The sequence below is a fragment of the Struthio camelus genome, chromosome 14 (assembly GCF_040807025.1).
Source record: "Struthio camelus isolate bStrCam1 chromosome 14, bStrCam1.hap1, whole genome shotgun sequence".
NCBI lineage: Eukaryota > Metazoa > Chordata > Aves > Struthioniformes > Struthionidae > Struthio > Struthio camelus.
In genome coordinates, this window is record NC_090955.1 from 23,759,953 (window position 1) to 23,776,640 (window position 16,688).

General features: G+C 45.2%; 1 protein-coding gene across 7 annotated transcripts in view; it reads left to right on the forward strand.

The window, feature by feature from the left end:
• Window positions 1-418: 418 nt before the first annotated feature.
• Window positions 419-16,688, forward strand: part of PRKCD (protein kinase C delta) — a 61,394-nt gene continuing 45,124 nt past the window's right edge. The window contains exons 1-3 of one of the 7 annotated variants that reach the window (XM_068907238.1): window positions 475-535; window positions 15,555-15,667; window positions 15,792-15,951. The gene's annotated coding sequence lies outside the window, so the exon portion shown is untranslated. Of the gene's footprint in view, window positions 536-794; window positions 1,479-15,554; window positions 15,668-15,791; window positions 15,952-16,197; window positions 16,249-16,688 lie in introns of those variants that run through there. The other 6 variants (XM_068907239.1, XM_068907235.1, XM_068907241.1 and 3 more) reach the window with 6 other exon arrangements.

Here is a 16,688-nt window from a genome sequence, read left to right on the forward strand (position 1 = left end):
GGGGAAACAACCAACCCCGGTGACAAAGGCCTTCCTGGGGGAGGGGGGTGAGGTTCTCGCTGCTACCTGGCCGCGGCGCTCAGCTCGGCGCGCGTGCCTGCGCCGCCACCTGCCTCTCAGGCCTCTCATTTTGGCCCTGAGGACGCGGGTACCAGAGGCCTGAAGCAAAGCCGAGCCCCGCCAGGCGGAGCGGAGCGCCAACCCCGCCGCCCCAGCGAGGCGGGAAGGGGGGGGGGGCGGCCGCCCTCGCGCGTGGGGTGCCCCCCACCCTCCCCCCCCCACCGCGGCCCGGGTGCGAAAAGGACGTTTGAAAGCGCCGCCGGGTGTTTTGTGTGTGACGCCGGGAAGGAGCAGCGCGGCGGGAGCGGCGGCGCAGGTAGCGCAGGGGGCGGGGCGGGGCGGGGCGGGGCGGGCGGGCGGGGCGGGGCCGGGCGGGCTCTCCCTCCCTCCCCCCCCCCCCGCCTGCCTCCCTCAGAGCCTCGGTCGCTCCCCGCCGGGACGGCGCCCGCGCCGTCGGCGGCTCCTCGGGAAGCGGGTGAGTGAGGGCCGGTGCGCGGGGCGGCGCGGGCAGCTCGGCGGCTCCCGGCGAACGAGGGAGCGGGGCGGGCTCTGCCCGCGGCCGAGCGGCGGCGAGTCGGCCGTGGGGCCGGGCCGGGCCGGGGCGGCCGCGGGGCTCCGCCGTCGGACTCGCCTCCATGTTGGGCTGCCGGGGCCCGTCCGGGCCGGTACCGCCGCCCTCCCTCCCTCCCTCCCTCCCTCCCTCCCTCCCTCCTTCCCACCCACCCGCGGACTTTGGCCCGGAGCGGCGGGGCCGAGTTCCGGGCGGCGGGGCCGCGGTCATGCGTGAAACCCCGACGCGGAGCGGGGAAACTCCGCAGCGGCGGGGGGGGGGGGGCGAAAGGCCCTTTTGGGGGCGGCGGCGGCGGGGGACGAAGCAGAGGCGGCTGTGCGGTGAGGTAACGAGGTCCGTACGGTTTGGTGCCGTCCCAGCAGCGCGGCGGCTTGCTCCTCGCTGGCCTGTGAAGTTTGAGTAGAGCAACTTCCCCCCCCCCCGCCCCCCCCCGCCCCCACCTGGCTGTTTCGGTGGGCGGTTTCTGCCCCTTGAACGGCGGCGAGCTGGAAGCGGAGAAAACGCGCCCCGTTTCAGAGGAGGCAGCTGAAGGGCCGCAGTCGGGACGGGCGCCTCGCAAAAAAAAAAAAGCTCATTTTCACTCCATCGCCAGAGAAGTCCCCTTCGCCTCAGCGCGTGAGATACTAAAACAAGCGAGCTGCGGCGTCCTGCGGGCGCCTTTGGCGCTTGTTTGCTCGTGGGCTCCTGCGTTTCCCAGCTGGCGCAGAGCAGCGCCAGTCTGGACGTGGGCACCGTCGCGCTGGGCGCGAACCCGGGGATGATCCGGCCCGTAGCCTGTCGCTTGGCGGCGGTTGGCGTTGGACGCTTCGGAGCGTGGAAGGGAAACGCTGGACAAGACAGGCGAGGGGTAATTTAGTTCCTGAAAATGGCTCTTTAAAAAAATATATATATATTAGAGTTGATATTTAGTCTTCTGAAAAAATTTGCAGTTACCGCCACTGTTGTGGGGAACCTGCAAATGTTGTGGGAAGAGACAAACGTAGTATGTTGCAATGCATAGCTTAGAGGGTATTTTTTAAGTTTTATTCCCTCACTTTTGGTATCATGTTTAAACGGTAAGAATCTGTTTTTAAAAAAAAAAACAGCTCTGTGCTCTAGCTTAAGAAATGATTAAGCGCTGGCGTTCTTGTAATAATTTTCTTGACCCAGGTTACTTGATTATAAAATTTCCCAATAGTTTTCAAAGTAATGTCTTTGTAAAGTTGGGTAGGGTGGACTTCTAAAGAAGCTGAGGTATGATCCTCAGAATAAAGCGCGTAACTTTGAAACTGGAAATCTTAAATTTGAAACACGTTACTAGGTATTTTATTAGCTGCTGGTTATATGGTTGTGTATAATGCTAAACGTAACAGAACTAAGAGTTAGTAATGCTTTCAGCATTTCATCCTAAATCTACTAATTCAGGTTTAGATATGAGGGAATTGCTGCCACTCAGTGGCTGATACAAAAGTATAGAAAATTGTAATCTGTTGCATTGCCATGAGGTGTATGCGGTTATTGAGCGCATCCTTAAGGTAGTTGTCTGATGGATCTGCATGAGAGAGCTGGTCAGGAAGATGCTTGTATTGTTCTGAACAGACAATAGCTGATTCTCAAACCTTTTTTTTTCCTCCTCATTTTGTATTTCATAAAATATAACCCATCTTTTTCTTGGAGCTAGTTATAGAAGCAGGGTCATAATTTATTATTGAATGGAAAAGTGAAATAGCATATAGAGCAGTATAATAAACTTGGCTTTTTGACAACACAGCATCGTTGAAAAAAGCCTCTGTAAGGAAGGAACTATTTTTAGAAAATTTATCAAGTTCTGTAGTTACTCTTTTTAAAAAGAGAAACTTCAGACAGCTCTTTCAAAGGCAACTTGGTGATTTGATGAGTATGTAGATTAAGGAAATATCATTAGAACCTGGAAAGGTGATATCTTTTAGGAAAATAATGGATTTCCTGGGAAAATCATGCAAGCTTTTGGGCCTCTGAGTCCTCTGTCATGTCTGAAAGCTACGGTCGTCAGAACTGAAGTTAATCTCAAATTGAGTACTTGGGCGCCTAGTGGTTAAAATGAACCATCCATCCTTGTTTCCGCGTGAAGGCCTTTGGTGTCCGCCTGCGTCTGTGCTTTGCTCCTCGGTGCCGCTCACGGGCTGGAGGTCGGCTCTGGCTGCTGCCTGGCAAAGAGGAGCCTCCCTTCGCCGCGACGCGCTCCGCAGCCGAAGGGGTGGTTGCAGCACGTGTGGATATAGTAAGGTTATTTCCAGGCCAGCTAGTAGCACCTGCAGGGAAGGTGCAGCGTCATAACCTGAGCCTGTGCGATGTACGTACCTCAGTGCTGGCTAACACCAGGAAAGTGTGTGCCAGTTTTAGGTTCACTGACCGAGGTATTTAAGTTCCCTAAAGCTAACTCAGGTGTGTCTCTTCACGTCGCATTCGTTATGTATCTGCAGTCCTCCATCCCCTTCATTAAATATATATGGAGTAGATGTTTAACTGGCCATGAACAGAGTGGAGGGAAAAAGGAGCAGGCAAGGGATTGAAATGTTTATTGGAGATGAGTCAGAGCTGAAGGTAAAAGATGACGAGAAGGGATTTGCCAGCGGAGTCACGGTAACCCGATGCCTCTGGTATCGGTCACTGCTGAGAAAGGTGACGGGATTTTTACCTGGCTGGTGTCCCTGCGTCAAGTGCAGCGCTCCATCCTGGATGTCCAGCGCTGCCCAAAAGGTGCCCAGTAAACGCTAAACCCGTTTGCATCGCAGTGGCCGTTTTAAGCGTCTCCCTTGCTCCGTCATTTCTCAGCTTTCTCAGAATAGTCCTCGACCGGCATAATCCGAGGGTGTGATTGGTTCTGCGGAGCTCCATGCAAAGCCGAAGGACGCTGGGCAGGAATATGGGAAGGGGGAAAATTACCTGCGCCCGTTCAGAGCTCGGCGGACAGCACGGAAGAAGCGGTAGTCTCACCTCTACTTGGCCGTGCTTGGCAAGGATACGATTAACGGAGCCGGGCCTAGAAGAGCGTCGTCTTCACGCGCTTGCTAAAGCGATGCTGAAACGGCTTGTGCTACATTGGCTTGTGTTGCGTTCTCATGTACAAGGCTGCATTTCTACCTGGCAGGGACAGCGGAATGGAAATGGGCAACGGAAATTTGATGTGCAGATGTGTGTTTCAAATTATTTTCTGGTTTTGCTTTTTTTCTTTTCTTTTCTAAAAGAAAGTTTATTTAACTGGAGCGTTATATCTACCTTTCAGTGCCACAAAGGTTCCCCCCAATCAATGAAGTGAGTTGCGTTTGGAACCTATTAAATTAGCTGTTGCTCTTTCCTGATTGATAGATTTGATAGTTTCTGACTAAAAGGAGGAGTCACAGATCAATAGCTGCAAACTGAAGGGGCAGGCCCTAAAATAAATTCCTTAAAAATGTTTCTTAAACTAAGAGAGAAAATGCATAAAACTGCAGAATACTTATTATGCTATCCCATTATTGACATTTATTTTTTTTTCCTGGAAATTTCTTTTCCATTGAGTGTAATGCACTATCTAGAAAAGTTTATTTAAGGATGCTTAAAAGCATTCAGGTGGTACTTATATACTAATAATTCTGATCCATAAATTCTTGGAATGACTATCACAGAAAGCTTGATAAACATGACACAGTTTAAGCTTTTAAGCCTCGTATTATACTTGCCTAACTTCTGAGGGGGGAGGATGTGTGCTTGCTATCTCCTGCCCTTTGATGAGGCAAACATCAGATATATCTTAAAAAAAAAAAAAAAAGAAAAAGAAAAAAGTAGCACCTCTCTGTATGCCCCAGAACCAGATTATTTTGAATTCCAAGGTGCTGCCTTTTGTGAACAAAACAGATATGCAACATAAATTCCCATCCTGTTATTTCTAGTACTTTTCCTTAGAGCTGTGTACAGAATATGGTCTTAGCTGGTTGAAATGTAACCAAGTGATGTCACTTTTACCCTTTGGTGGTGAGAGCGGAGTTGGGATAGCTGCAAGGAGTCTAGGTACTAGGTCAAGATATCATTGCGCTAGGTGTTATATTTGTCTGTGGCAGAGACCTGACTAAAACTGCCCTTCCCAAAGGGCTTAGGAAAGGTGTCTCTCTCCTTTTTTTGGAAGGAGTCAGAAGTCCTTTCTGCTTCACTGGGCTCAGAAGAGTTGTCTGAGATTTCCAAAACGGTATCCTGTTTCTTATCTCCTGGATGGTGGAAAACCTTTAAAAAGATGTCATGCATGTTTGTGAGTGAGCGGCTTTAATCTGCAACATGCTTAGTATTGTGTAGTCTCAGAAATGATTTAAATATTCATGGACTTGATTTAATCCTGGCCACCTGTAAGCAACAGCGTATCTTGAAACACATTCAGTAGATCCAAACTTCTGCTCTGGTTTGTTCCCCGTCCCTAAGCTATGAAGTTGCGCGTGTTACTAATTTGGAGCTGAAAGCCGTGGCCTGTGTTGGTTTAGCCTAGTTGTTTGTTGTGTGACAGTTTTATAATGATGAGATGACAAACAGAGAAAATTGCCTTTTTTTTTTTTTTTAAAGCACTCTTTAAGTGTCAAATTACCTTTGGAGCTATTGAAAACCTCTTTTTTCATCAACACCTACTTACTGGAGATCTACGAAAAGCCTTTTATGTGTATGTTGAGTTTTATTCTTCATGATATTCTCTATTTTTTTGAGGAAGTGTATTTTAAGCTTTGCTTTTTTTTTTTGGTGTCCAAGAAACTTGTTAAACTCAAGTCTTTAGTCAGTACTGCTTTGTTCCTCATCCTGCCAATGACATCACATCTAATTTATTTCAGTGCATCTAGTGTGCCCACATTCAATATAGGCATAGATTTAGGGAAGAAGTATTTCTGGGCATGAGATCAGATTTGTCTTTCTGAAAGTTTAGTTTCTTTTTAACTTACAGCCAGATTTTTTTAAAGCTAGATTTAAGTGCTTGAAGATGTATTTAGAAACTCAACAAGATGATCAGAAATGTCTGGCTGCCAAACTCGAGACTAAGCTTGGCTTCCACAGGCCACCTTTTTCTGAGAAAACATGCTGTGAGTACAAAGGTGGTTTAGATAAGCTATTGCTAACACATTTTCTGGTGTGTCTCAGCCACGCTCTCTAGGAGGAGGGTGCACTGGATATTGTTTGAACAAAGGAGGAATCTTGCACTACTTTCTGAAAAGAATCAATCCCTCCTTCCCAGAAATCCCTCTCTGTGAAAACTTAGTAAGAATTTAGAAAATATGGTCCAGACACTAGCAAGTAGGGCCCATTGCATGCTTTTGACATGTGTTCTCAGGAGAAAATTGAGATAGAGATGGACATTGTGCAATAACTTTGAAAGACTGTCATGTCAGTAATGGGACACTGACTGCCCTGAACGTTTTATCTCAAGATTTTTAAGATATATTTTTTCTAATGCCTGTGGCTGACTTTGCATTTTGTTGATGCAACTAAGTAACCAAACAAGGAATATTTTGTTAGTGCCTGTTGAGCTGGAGGGTTCGGTGCTGTGCTTGCTTGCTGAAGAGCACAATCACGTGTCAGAGCGATTTACTGGAAGGCTCTTGCAAAAGTACGATTTGTTGTTCCTTATTTTAAAAATTGTGTTTAATGTATTTGCCTGTAAGGGGCAGCACAGATAGTTATGTCCTCTATCAAGTAGAGTGCTCTCAGGATATTTGTTTTTGATGAGGAGCTCTGTTCCCTTTATAGAGTAAAGAAAAAAATCTTGCAGTAGGATCTGAAACCCTCAGAGTCATACAAGTATCTCTGCACATGCCGGGGTAGATTTGATTATATATACTTTCAGTATTGATAGATATCTTTTCAAAGGCTGCAAGATATCTTTTATGAAAAAATACTTTTTTCTTTCTTTTTTTTTTTTACTATATCATTTCTCACAGTCCCTATGTGAGGATAATGACTGCATTATTTCACATCCCATATGCCGGTGTATTAACGCTGTGTCCGTGCTGAAGTGTGAATTGCTCAATGCGAGTTTAGTGGTTTTGTTATGTACCCAAGGACTGTGGCCTTCAATGGACTCGAATGTTCTTACTGATGACTTAGGGTTGCCTATTGCCGAATGCCCAGAGCAGATCTGTCTGTCAGGAAACTGAGAACTCTCCCATACTACGTTTGCTTGTGTTCCTCGATGACTGGAGCCGACACCTGCAATTTCTGTTGGGCGAGCTTACCTTGGCTTCCCTAAGAAGCAGTACTTTGGGGGCAAGAGCCTCTGAGTATGCAGGTGAACCATTCCTCGTAATTTAGGAGTTGAGCCAAGCTTAAAATTTGTCCAGCGTTGCTTGGGTCTGAATGGTGAGCCATGAGCACTCGGACCTGTCTTCTGCTATCCTCTTGGCTGCCAAAGGAGGCCCGGCATCCCCCAATGACCTGGGTCCTTCAAACCCAACTTGAGCAGCCGGTCCCAGTTCTGCAGCGCTGGCCGCGCGGGGAGGGAAAGGGACACGGAGGTCTCTCTTGTTCGTACCGGATGGACCTAGAAGGGAATCTCAAGTCCCATCATAACAGGTAGGACAGCAGTGAAGTGAGCCAGAGATGCTCCCAGCGCTCTGGAGCCGTGGGAGGTGGGACTGCACGTAGGTTGGGGGAGGGACATGGGACACGGGGGTGCAGGAGAGGGGTGAGCGGCAGAGGAGGGAACGGAGGCTGTGGGTGAGGGTAGGAGCTGCCATTTGGGGGAGGGAAGCTGGTGGGCTTGCTGCGAGGGAAGGCGAGGAGGGGAGGGAGGAGAGCAACCCCTGAGTTAGGGTGGTAGAGCTGGGACGAGGCTGGTGCAGCGCAGACGGAGCGGCCAGAGCTCCCGGGCTGCGTCACGCCACTCATCCTCGCTGCACCGTGTTCGTCACGGGGTGCTGCCAGCCCCGTCGTGCTCCAGCTCTGCCAAAGGTCCAAAACCTTCGTAACGCAACCTGAGCGCCAGCCAGCCGGGCTTGGGGCGGCGGAGGATGTTGAGCTCCTGCTTGTTGTTGTGCTCCGGTTTCGGCCTGAGTTTAATTTGCAAGTTCTCTTGTTTCCAGCAGTGCCACTAGGTTTTCCAAGGCAATCACAGAGCTTTGATGTAATCTGTACCGGTATCTGCCAGACTGGTTTTCTGACCTATTTTGAATGTTGGAATTTGGAATTAATGTTGCTTTCCTTTTCCAGTGGGTGGCAGCTGAGGCAAAGAGAAATGTTTATTTGCTTGGGAGTTTGTGTAGATATGGATTTAAGGAATGGGACGAGAAGCCAAGGCAGGCCAGACCTCCATGGCTTTTGTCTCGCCTTCTGTTGGATTCTTCTCACTAATTGCATCTCCGGGCTGAGGAAAAGGACAAATCAAACGTGGACCTCTTGTGACACCTACTTCTTGTGTTTTGTTCCGTTGCTGATTTTCTTTATTCTCCTACTGGCTACTAACTGTGAGCCCAGCCTTTCCATCATCAGAGCTTTGCCTTGGGTAAGCCTAATTTCCAAACTCGGAAGCAGGAGCAGCTAACTCTTTGCAGTCGCGTGTCCAGCTTCTCAGATCTGTATTTTGATTTTTGAACGCAGTAAGCAGTAGCCTTTATTGCCATTTTTCGCTGACCTCAAGCCAGAAGAAAGCCCTAAATTGCGCTGCGTTAAGCGCTCCTGCTGTTTCAAGCCCGGGTGACAATATAACAGGCTCGGCCGCGCTGCCTTGACAATATGTATTTTCTTTTGTCTGGATGCTCTGAGGCATTTCACGTACGTTACCTTTGTCACTTGAGTGCTTGGTACATTTGAAAAATATTGTGTGTGATGAAATGAACTTTTTTTTTCCCCCTTGGCAAAGGTTCCCGTGTGGATTTTGAAAGTGCTGCCGGCCAGCAGTGGTCCTTTCTCATTTTACAAAGCACATCGTGGCAAGGAGTGTCCAATACTAATTCTTAGAAATTTAGTGTGTACTATAACCCTGATACCTGTTTCCCTGCAGTACTGAGCTGTGATTGAGAAGTATTTTCATGCAGGTTTCTTGTGTGGAGTTAGCGTGTAGCTTATTCACAGCTAAGTTTCAAGTACATATTATTAAAATACCATACTGGACTCCAAGTGCTGCTTGACTAAAGTACACATTAGTGCATTTAGTAAATATATAATTATAAAGTAAAGCATAGGTAAAATACATGTTTAGTGAATACAAATATATTTTTTTAAAAAAACTGTATGAAGTATATATGTCAGTGCTGAAACCAAAAGTCGGGTTGAGAATTGTACTTGGATGAAGGAGCATAATTTGACTTGATTTAGGAATAACTAAATTCCTTTTTTTTTCTTTCCAAGCTATTAAAATGATAGTGCTTTCCAGCACTTCCCATTGCTTTACATATTGGGTGAACACTTAATTCTGCATAAGAAGCTGGAGAAGTCTTTTATTTTTGTGAATAATTCTTTTCCTAGGGAGGAACTGGCAGTCCTTCTGTAAAATCCAATTATAGCTGGTTTACCAATTAATCCCTGTCGTTTTCTTGCACACAAGGAGATTATACAGGTATTTGATGAAGTTGGACCAAAATATATCTAGCTTAATTGGATAAGATAATTATTATAAATACATTTCAGCAGCTTTGCCATATCCAGCTGGAGTTAGTTTACCTTAGCTAAGCCTTACCTAAGCATATGCGGCATTCCACTTGAAATCAGGTTTTACACGGATGCAGTTAAACACAAAAGCTTGTGCAAACACAATCATTGTAACCACTTCTGAACTGATTTGTCGCTTCCGTGAATACAAACTCTGCTGCTGTTAGAGCAAACTTCAACTTGACTGACAAATGACAACTGTAAAATCATTTAGGATTCTAGAGAGAGAAATATCCCGGAAGGAATCTTTCTACCCCTTCTGGCCCCAGAAAAGAAATTAGGAGAAATTAACAGCAGAGCAGCAAGGAGCTGAGCTCTGTCTAGTTGATACTGAATTCAGATTTTACTTATCAGAGGTACTTTTTGGTTGACCTAAAATGGATTTGTTTTTTTTTAAGCTAAAGATACTCTGAAAGCCATGACATAGCGTGTATTCAGTTTTGTGAAAGAGACACAGTCAGATAGAAAATGGCGCTTTTTCTTTTCCTACAAGGCTTTATAAGTGCAATAACATCTGTGATGTCTGTAAGGTAAGTCAGTCAGTGGGGAAACAAAACCTATTCATTTATTTTCATTTCCCTAACATTGTATGGCCACCCAATTATTAGATCACCATTTACTGGAGAGAAAAAAAAAAAGGTGTACACCTCCATGGAAGTTCAGGAAAAGCCTCTAAGTTCTTTTAAAAGGTTTTGACGCACACGCACACACACACATATATGTATAGTAATGGCAGACTTAGGTTCTTGAGATTTTTAATTTTCTCAAAGACTTCATGCTATCAGCAAACAAATGGAGGCTAGGGAAGGCTTTGTGCATTATGTCTGGTCTAGATAAAAAAAACCCTCTACTTATATTATGTTTCTGGCCTTTTCTTCCATAAGTTTGATTTTTTTACTGCTCCTACTTGGTGCTGCCTTCCAGCAAGTAAGTTGATCCTAATACTAAAAAAAAATATTTGAGTGAGCTTAGCAGAGGGGTGTTTTGTTTGTTTGCTTTAAAGGAAGTGTGGAGACTATATAGTTCTGGTTTGAATTAAGGGCTCTCCGTGCTAGGCTAAACGCTTGACCCTTCTCGGATGCTGTGCTGAGGCTCTAGTATGAGCATCCAAGTTCTGCCGAGGAAAGAGCTGTATTTTGAGAGTTTTAGCTTCCTAAAAACACAAATAAGGACTTCAGACTTGGGTAATCAAAAATGTTTGCTATAGGGTAGGTGTCCCAGGCAGACAGAAGATGGGAAAGTGTATCCTTGTTCTGTGAGGCATTCAGTTTTGCCTTGGTTTCTGATAGCATCCTATTGCCTAATAAGCAAAAGTTAAGGTAGGTCCCAGCTTAAAAGCATGCCTGTTTCTCTGTGCTTTTGTTGTTATTGCTGTGGCCCACTAGTACTTAACTGGACCTCCAGTAGATGAGTTTGCAGCGAGTAGATGATGATGAAGAGCGTCCTTAGGATCTTCTGGTCAGGGTCTATTTTGGAAAGCCCACTTAGATGGTTTCTGCCTGTAGCCTTGCGCAGTCGGGGCCTCTCTCTGTCGGAAGCCTGAGCAGTTTCTGAGTATTTAGCAACGCGCAGCGCTGTGTCAGGGCTGGAACAAAGATGAGCTAAATGTTTCTGCCAAAATCTCAGGGAAAGGCAAACAGTCTTGAGACTTTGTGGTTTTTCTTGTGCATTCTTTGGGACTTTTTGCTACTTTATGATGTGTTATGCAGCTCCCGAGAGACTTTTTTTCCTTGCAGTTGCACTGTACATCAAGAATTCGCATCTTGTATACCCATGCAGGTGTGTTGGTAAGAGGGGAAAAAAATTACAGAGTAACTGCGATAGAGGTTTTAAGTCATTTCGGGGAAGAAGCAGGAAAAGGTTTAGGGTTTTTTTCTTCTTTTTTTTTTCTTTTTTCTTTCATCCTTCTGCAGATTCCAGTTAGACACTTGCTCGGTATTGCTTGGAGCCCTGCTCTGATAGCCTGGCTGCTTCTCTCTGCTGGGAGCCACCACCACAAACCAGACTAGCAGCTTCACGTTGTCCTCCTAGTTACCTGAGCTTGTAGTTAGTTAAGCTTGCAAGTCTTTGCTCTCAACTCAGCAGCGTTTTTGCTTTCGCAACTTCTGAATGCTCTGTCTGGTAAACCGAAAACCTGGAGGGCAAGTTCTAGGTATCGGTGAACAGAAGCCTTGCCTTTTGGCGAGGGGGAGAAGAATACGAGGCAACGGGGAGTCCCTGCCGTGTGCCTGGTGGAGCCCCAGCTTGGAGTCGCAAGTTGTGTGTAGATCAAAGAACTGCACGTTTGAGGTTTGGTGATTTGTTAGCCTGGTCTCTTCAGCAGGCTTCATCTGTGGCAGTGTTTTTTCTTAAACTTTTCCGAATGTTCCCTTGCTATACAGAATTAGCACCCTTGTAATTTGTGTTAGCAGCTGGAGATGCAGGGGGTAGGCTGAAGAACGAGATCCTTTGCCCCGTACGTCCATTAGTTGCAGCTTCCCGCAAGGTCAAATGCTAGAATTGTTTTCTTTTTTGCAAATATATAGTGAAAAGAGACATCAGAGGCAGATGACATTCATAAATATGCCAGTAGTGAAAATGTTTATTTTTATAGCTGGCACAATAACAGCTACAAGTGAGTAATTATGTTCCTAACAGGCAATGTCTGAGGAAGGAGTAGGCTGGCTGCTTCCCTTCCTTTTATCTGGGTCCTGGCATCTAGAGGCTAGTTGGCTTTGACGGTAGATAAATACATTTCTAAGCTGGCTCCCAAATCATATATGTATTGAAGTTGTCTAAATCAGCCTTGCGTTGGCATTTTGGAGCGCAACATTAGCAGTCTGGGCAGGCTGTGTGTTTTCAGGTGCTGTTAATTACTAAAAGAATGTAAGCTCTGGCTTTGAAACCGTTTTAAAAGTGTTTAGTTGTCTGTTCTTAGTCTGCAAAGCAAAACATTGCGTTCTTACAGGTCAGCAGAAAGGGCCGAACCAGTAGCAGGGACGTGGCCGGCACGTTACTTCCCCGGCGTTGCAGCAGGGAAAGGAGCATGCAGCAGCCCAGATCAAGGGGCCCGAGAGATTCACAGATGAATTGTATCTTGTTAGTAGTGACAGCCATTAGAAGTAACCCAGTAGGCAAAGCAAAATGCTGTTTTCCTTTGTAGTCCAACCAAACGCCAGAAACCTCTTTACTAACGCCTTGCTTCAAAGCCATTTTCTGTTGCGAAGACAACCGAATTTATCTGTTTACTGTTGTACTTTGGCTTGCCTACCCGTACTCAAATACCATGCAGCCCAGCGTATCAGGAAAGAACTGGACGATAACATGAGGAGTTGGACTTGGGTTCACTTGGGTTCATCTTTGAACAATACTTGAGCAGAGCACATTGAAAACAGTTGCATCTGTTTTTCTGGTAGTGTAGATGTACTTAACTAAGTTCCCAATGTGGGCGTATTTTAGCTTACACAATAGTACCAGCATTGGCATAGACATAAGTAAACTCTCATGCTCGTACTTCATGCTGCAAGCTTCTCTATTTCGAGAATGAAGTTTGCCTGGTTTTAGCCAGACAGCCCCTTTGATTTCAGTGGGTCTTTCTTCCTGATGAAGCGAGAGTGTTTTTGTTCCTTCTGTTGCGATGGCTTTGCCCAGTGGCGTTGCACCTGATAAGGGTTGTATGTCAAAAGAAAAAAACCTTTAAGATCAACCTGTTAAGATTAAAGAGCAAAAAGAGAACTAACAAGAGCAATACACAATTGTGATAGCATTTTAAGCAAGAGATTAGTCTGCAGACCTCTGGCCTCTCGAATTTTGTACTTCAGAGCTGATTTTCAGTCGACATATGTCCACCCCAGTCGACGTATGTCCACTCCAATCTTAATACTATTTCACAGAATTGTTTCAAGCTCTTCCTTCATTTTCCTTTTTTTAATCTTGTGCACCATTTTCTTATACTAAGGCTTTTATTCCTGTGCCTTGCTGAAGAGTAATTCAGTACTTCTGTCTTATTAAATGACTCTTCATACAACGATTTGCACCTTTGAACCTTAAATCAAGAAACTCGAAACAGATTTGTTTTCCTGTTGCCCAGCTTTCTCTCTTTTTTGATCTCTGATTTCTGTGACGTACAGATACCTACACAGCAGCGGTCAAAAACTGATTTTAAGAAACTTTTCTGGGTAACTTTGGCTTTTTTTTCCTTCCCTCCCTCCCCCCCCCCACCCCCCGAGACTGATGGTAACTCAGCCTGTGTATGTGACACAGGCAGACACTGTGCACGTGCTTTATTCCTCTCCTGCACCCATTGTGCTCCTAAGAAACTTAACATTTCCACAGAGAGCCCATTATTAAAGCAAGTAACTACTTGGAGATATTGCAGTATACTGCTTCCTGCTAGTTTAATGAATTTCTGAGATCAGTCATTAATTATGTCATCTTGCTACATCTTTAACCTGTTGTGTGGGAACTGCTGGTTGCACAGGTGTCCTAACTGGAGAAAATCCAAGAATAGTCTTTGAAGATTTGTCTTTAATTTTATTATCTGATTTATTCAGGAATAGATGATAAAAACCTGATGTGGTAACATGTTATCTTTTGCCTCAAATGAAATCTCTCTGGCAGCCTGAAAGCGTGGGGATTTTGGCGGAGGCTGGGAGTTTTCTGTTTGGGACTTTTGCTTTGTTTTATTCTTTTAATTCTGAGCAGACTCTGCAGCATTCTGATGTTAAGTCCTCTGTGGTTTGAAATCGGACATTTCCAGAATGTGTCACAATAATTTGTTTACATGAATCCCTTCAAAAGAGCGTCTTAATTGCTAACGTTTTGTATTAACCTGCCCAACGGGTGTTTGCTCAAAAGCTCGTAGCGCAGGAGGTATTACAGGGAGCTAACATGCTGGAGCTGCCTATATATTGAGTTTTTTTCCCTTTTCAGAGTGCTTTGGAAAGCCAACAGCGATGTGGATGCTTAGAATAAAATTCTGAACGACCGCGTTGTGATTGAACAGTTCTGCAAGTGGGTACTTTGCATTGGTCACCGCTTAGACTTAGTTCGTGAAGTAAATGAAAACAACTGATATTACAACTGTGTGAAGTGTAAGGATGCGCAAATAAAGGAGTGTTTTCCTATAACACCCCAGCCTAAGTTTTGGTTCTCTCATAGTCCTTCATAGCTGGACTTTTCTGTGCTTGAAAGGGTCTTTGAAACATTCTTTATCTCTTCTTGCCGTTGATAGCCAGGGCTGAGGTTTTCCTGTTGAAGGAAGAACTGGCCAGACTCAACATGCCTTTTCGAATAAAGCTCACAGAGCAGAGTGTCGTCCTGGAAAAAGTAACAGATTAGGTTTTATTCAGCAGATGTATTTGGGACCTTTAACATGTTCTCATTTATCTCCTGCTCACAGAAACGCTCAACAGTAGCAACCATTTCATCTTTTTTTAGATGATAAAGCCTTTGTTATGGCTCCAGAGTTTGATAACTGAAACTTTACCATATGCTTTGAACTTTTTTTTTTTTTAAATAAGGGTATTTTTTTCCAGGGCCTATGGAAACATTTGAATCCCTGACCATCCTCAGGGGATAATGTAACTTTTTACGGATGCGAATAGAAAAAGATCTCAGAGTAGTGCAAGCATAGCCATAACATCCCCTTTGCGAAGGTATCTAATATCTATTGCTGCCTCCTAACTCTTCTCTGCAACCCCTCTGAGCTAATGCCTCGGGCATGCACTTTACACTGGGGAACCCAAGATTTGTGGCACAATGACACCATGAAAAAGAATCAGCAATTTTGCAATGAATTGGAAGAAAAGTATTTACAATTTCAGTTTTCTGTTCATGGTTACAAGCCTAAGGATGCTATTAGAATATGAGTTCCTTAAATAATACATATCCTCATAGTGAATGCCTAAGAATACATTTCCCAGGCCAGCAGTGCTGCATGTTGTACTTGGTTTATACCAGTGAGGTTTGCTTTGCAATTTTCGGTTAGGAAAAGCACTTCCGAACATTTATGCAGATTCATGGGTATCATTCAGTCTTGTATCCTGCAGATTGCGTTGGTATAAAATAGCAAAAATATGACACCATTGTCTTTATTATATCCTGGCTTACATTTTGGCCGGCCCTTCTAATGTGTTCCCAGTGTCCTGATCTAAGACAGTTTTAATAACTTTGCGTTCCGCCTCAGAGGTGGCTCTTGTTCTGTGGCCGATGAAAAGATTCCTGGTGCTATTACGTACGAAACCTAAAGGTTCCTATTTTGTCCACCCTCTGACTTGTTTTCTGGTGTTCTTATTCTGATTTTTCTTTTCCTTTGGCATATTTGGTGCAGTAAAGTTACAGCAGCTGCAAGATGCTTGCGTCTCTGACAAGAAACATACGTGCCATGTGAAATAATAGGTCTCGACTTCAGCGCGAGTGCTCAAGGGAACGAGGATCATGCAGGTCAGTTTGAGTGCTGCTCCCATTACAGCGTGGAGAGCTCACCACCTTTGGCTGTGCCCAGTTTAGCTGGAAAAGCAGGAAAAGTTTTGAAGCTTTGGGCCTCATCTATATGGATTCTTCTCAGTTTCAGTGAGTTGTCAGCTGTTGTTTCCTTGCACCCAAAGGGCTCGCTGTGACTTAAATTTGTTACAGCCTGGGTCTTAGAAGTGGTAGGCGATCGAAAACAAAACTTACCTGTCTGGGGAGATGCTACCAAAGGAAAAACAGAAAAGAAGAGGTAAATGGTGAGTCTTCAAACTTTGTGTTGTGTTGTCAGTGGAATTACGTTGAGAGTCCTGTGGCTGGGCTGCCCTGGAAATGGGGACTAGTTTAGGAAGGGTGGGTTGTCAGGCTGAGCTTCCTGAGAAGGACGAGCCCTGTGACGTGTTGGGTTAGCGTATTTCTCACTTACCACCTTGTGTGTTCAAGGGAAAAACAAAGATACTCTGATGATGCGGTGACTGTTTCCAGGTTGCCTAAGCGTAGTCACATCCAAGAGTTGGAGAAGACGGAACGAAATCCTTGCCAAGTAGGAAGGACAGGTATGATGGGTGAATGCTCTTGGCAGACAGATTATTTCATTTATTATGCAGCTTTGTGAAGTGGCAAGCCTCCAGATTTCCACGTATAAAGGAAAATAATTGCCTGACAGAGTCACTGGGATCAAGGAAAACGATATGATAGAAATTGTCCTTCTGTCCTTTGATAGAAACAGAGCTTTTTAGTTTGTGGCAGGTAGGAAGGACCTCCTGGGCTGAAACTGTGTCTGATGCCAGACACCGTACGTAAATCAGTTACCTCTCCCACCGCTCCCTAGAAAAATGAGTTCATGAAGCGCGCTGGGAAATGACCAAATGAAGATTAATATGTAAACTACAGCTGGGCCAGCTTCTGAATATGGTCAATGGTGCCGTCTACTTCCTTACTTAGCGCATAAGGACTGATGCTAGCTGGGCAGTTTTTGTTCTCATCCTTTAGTTTT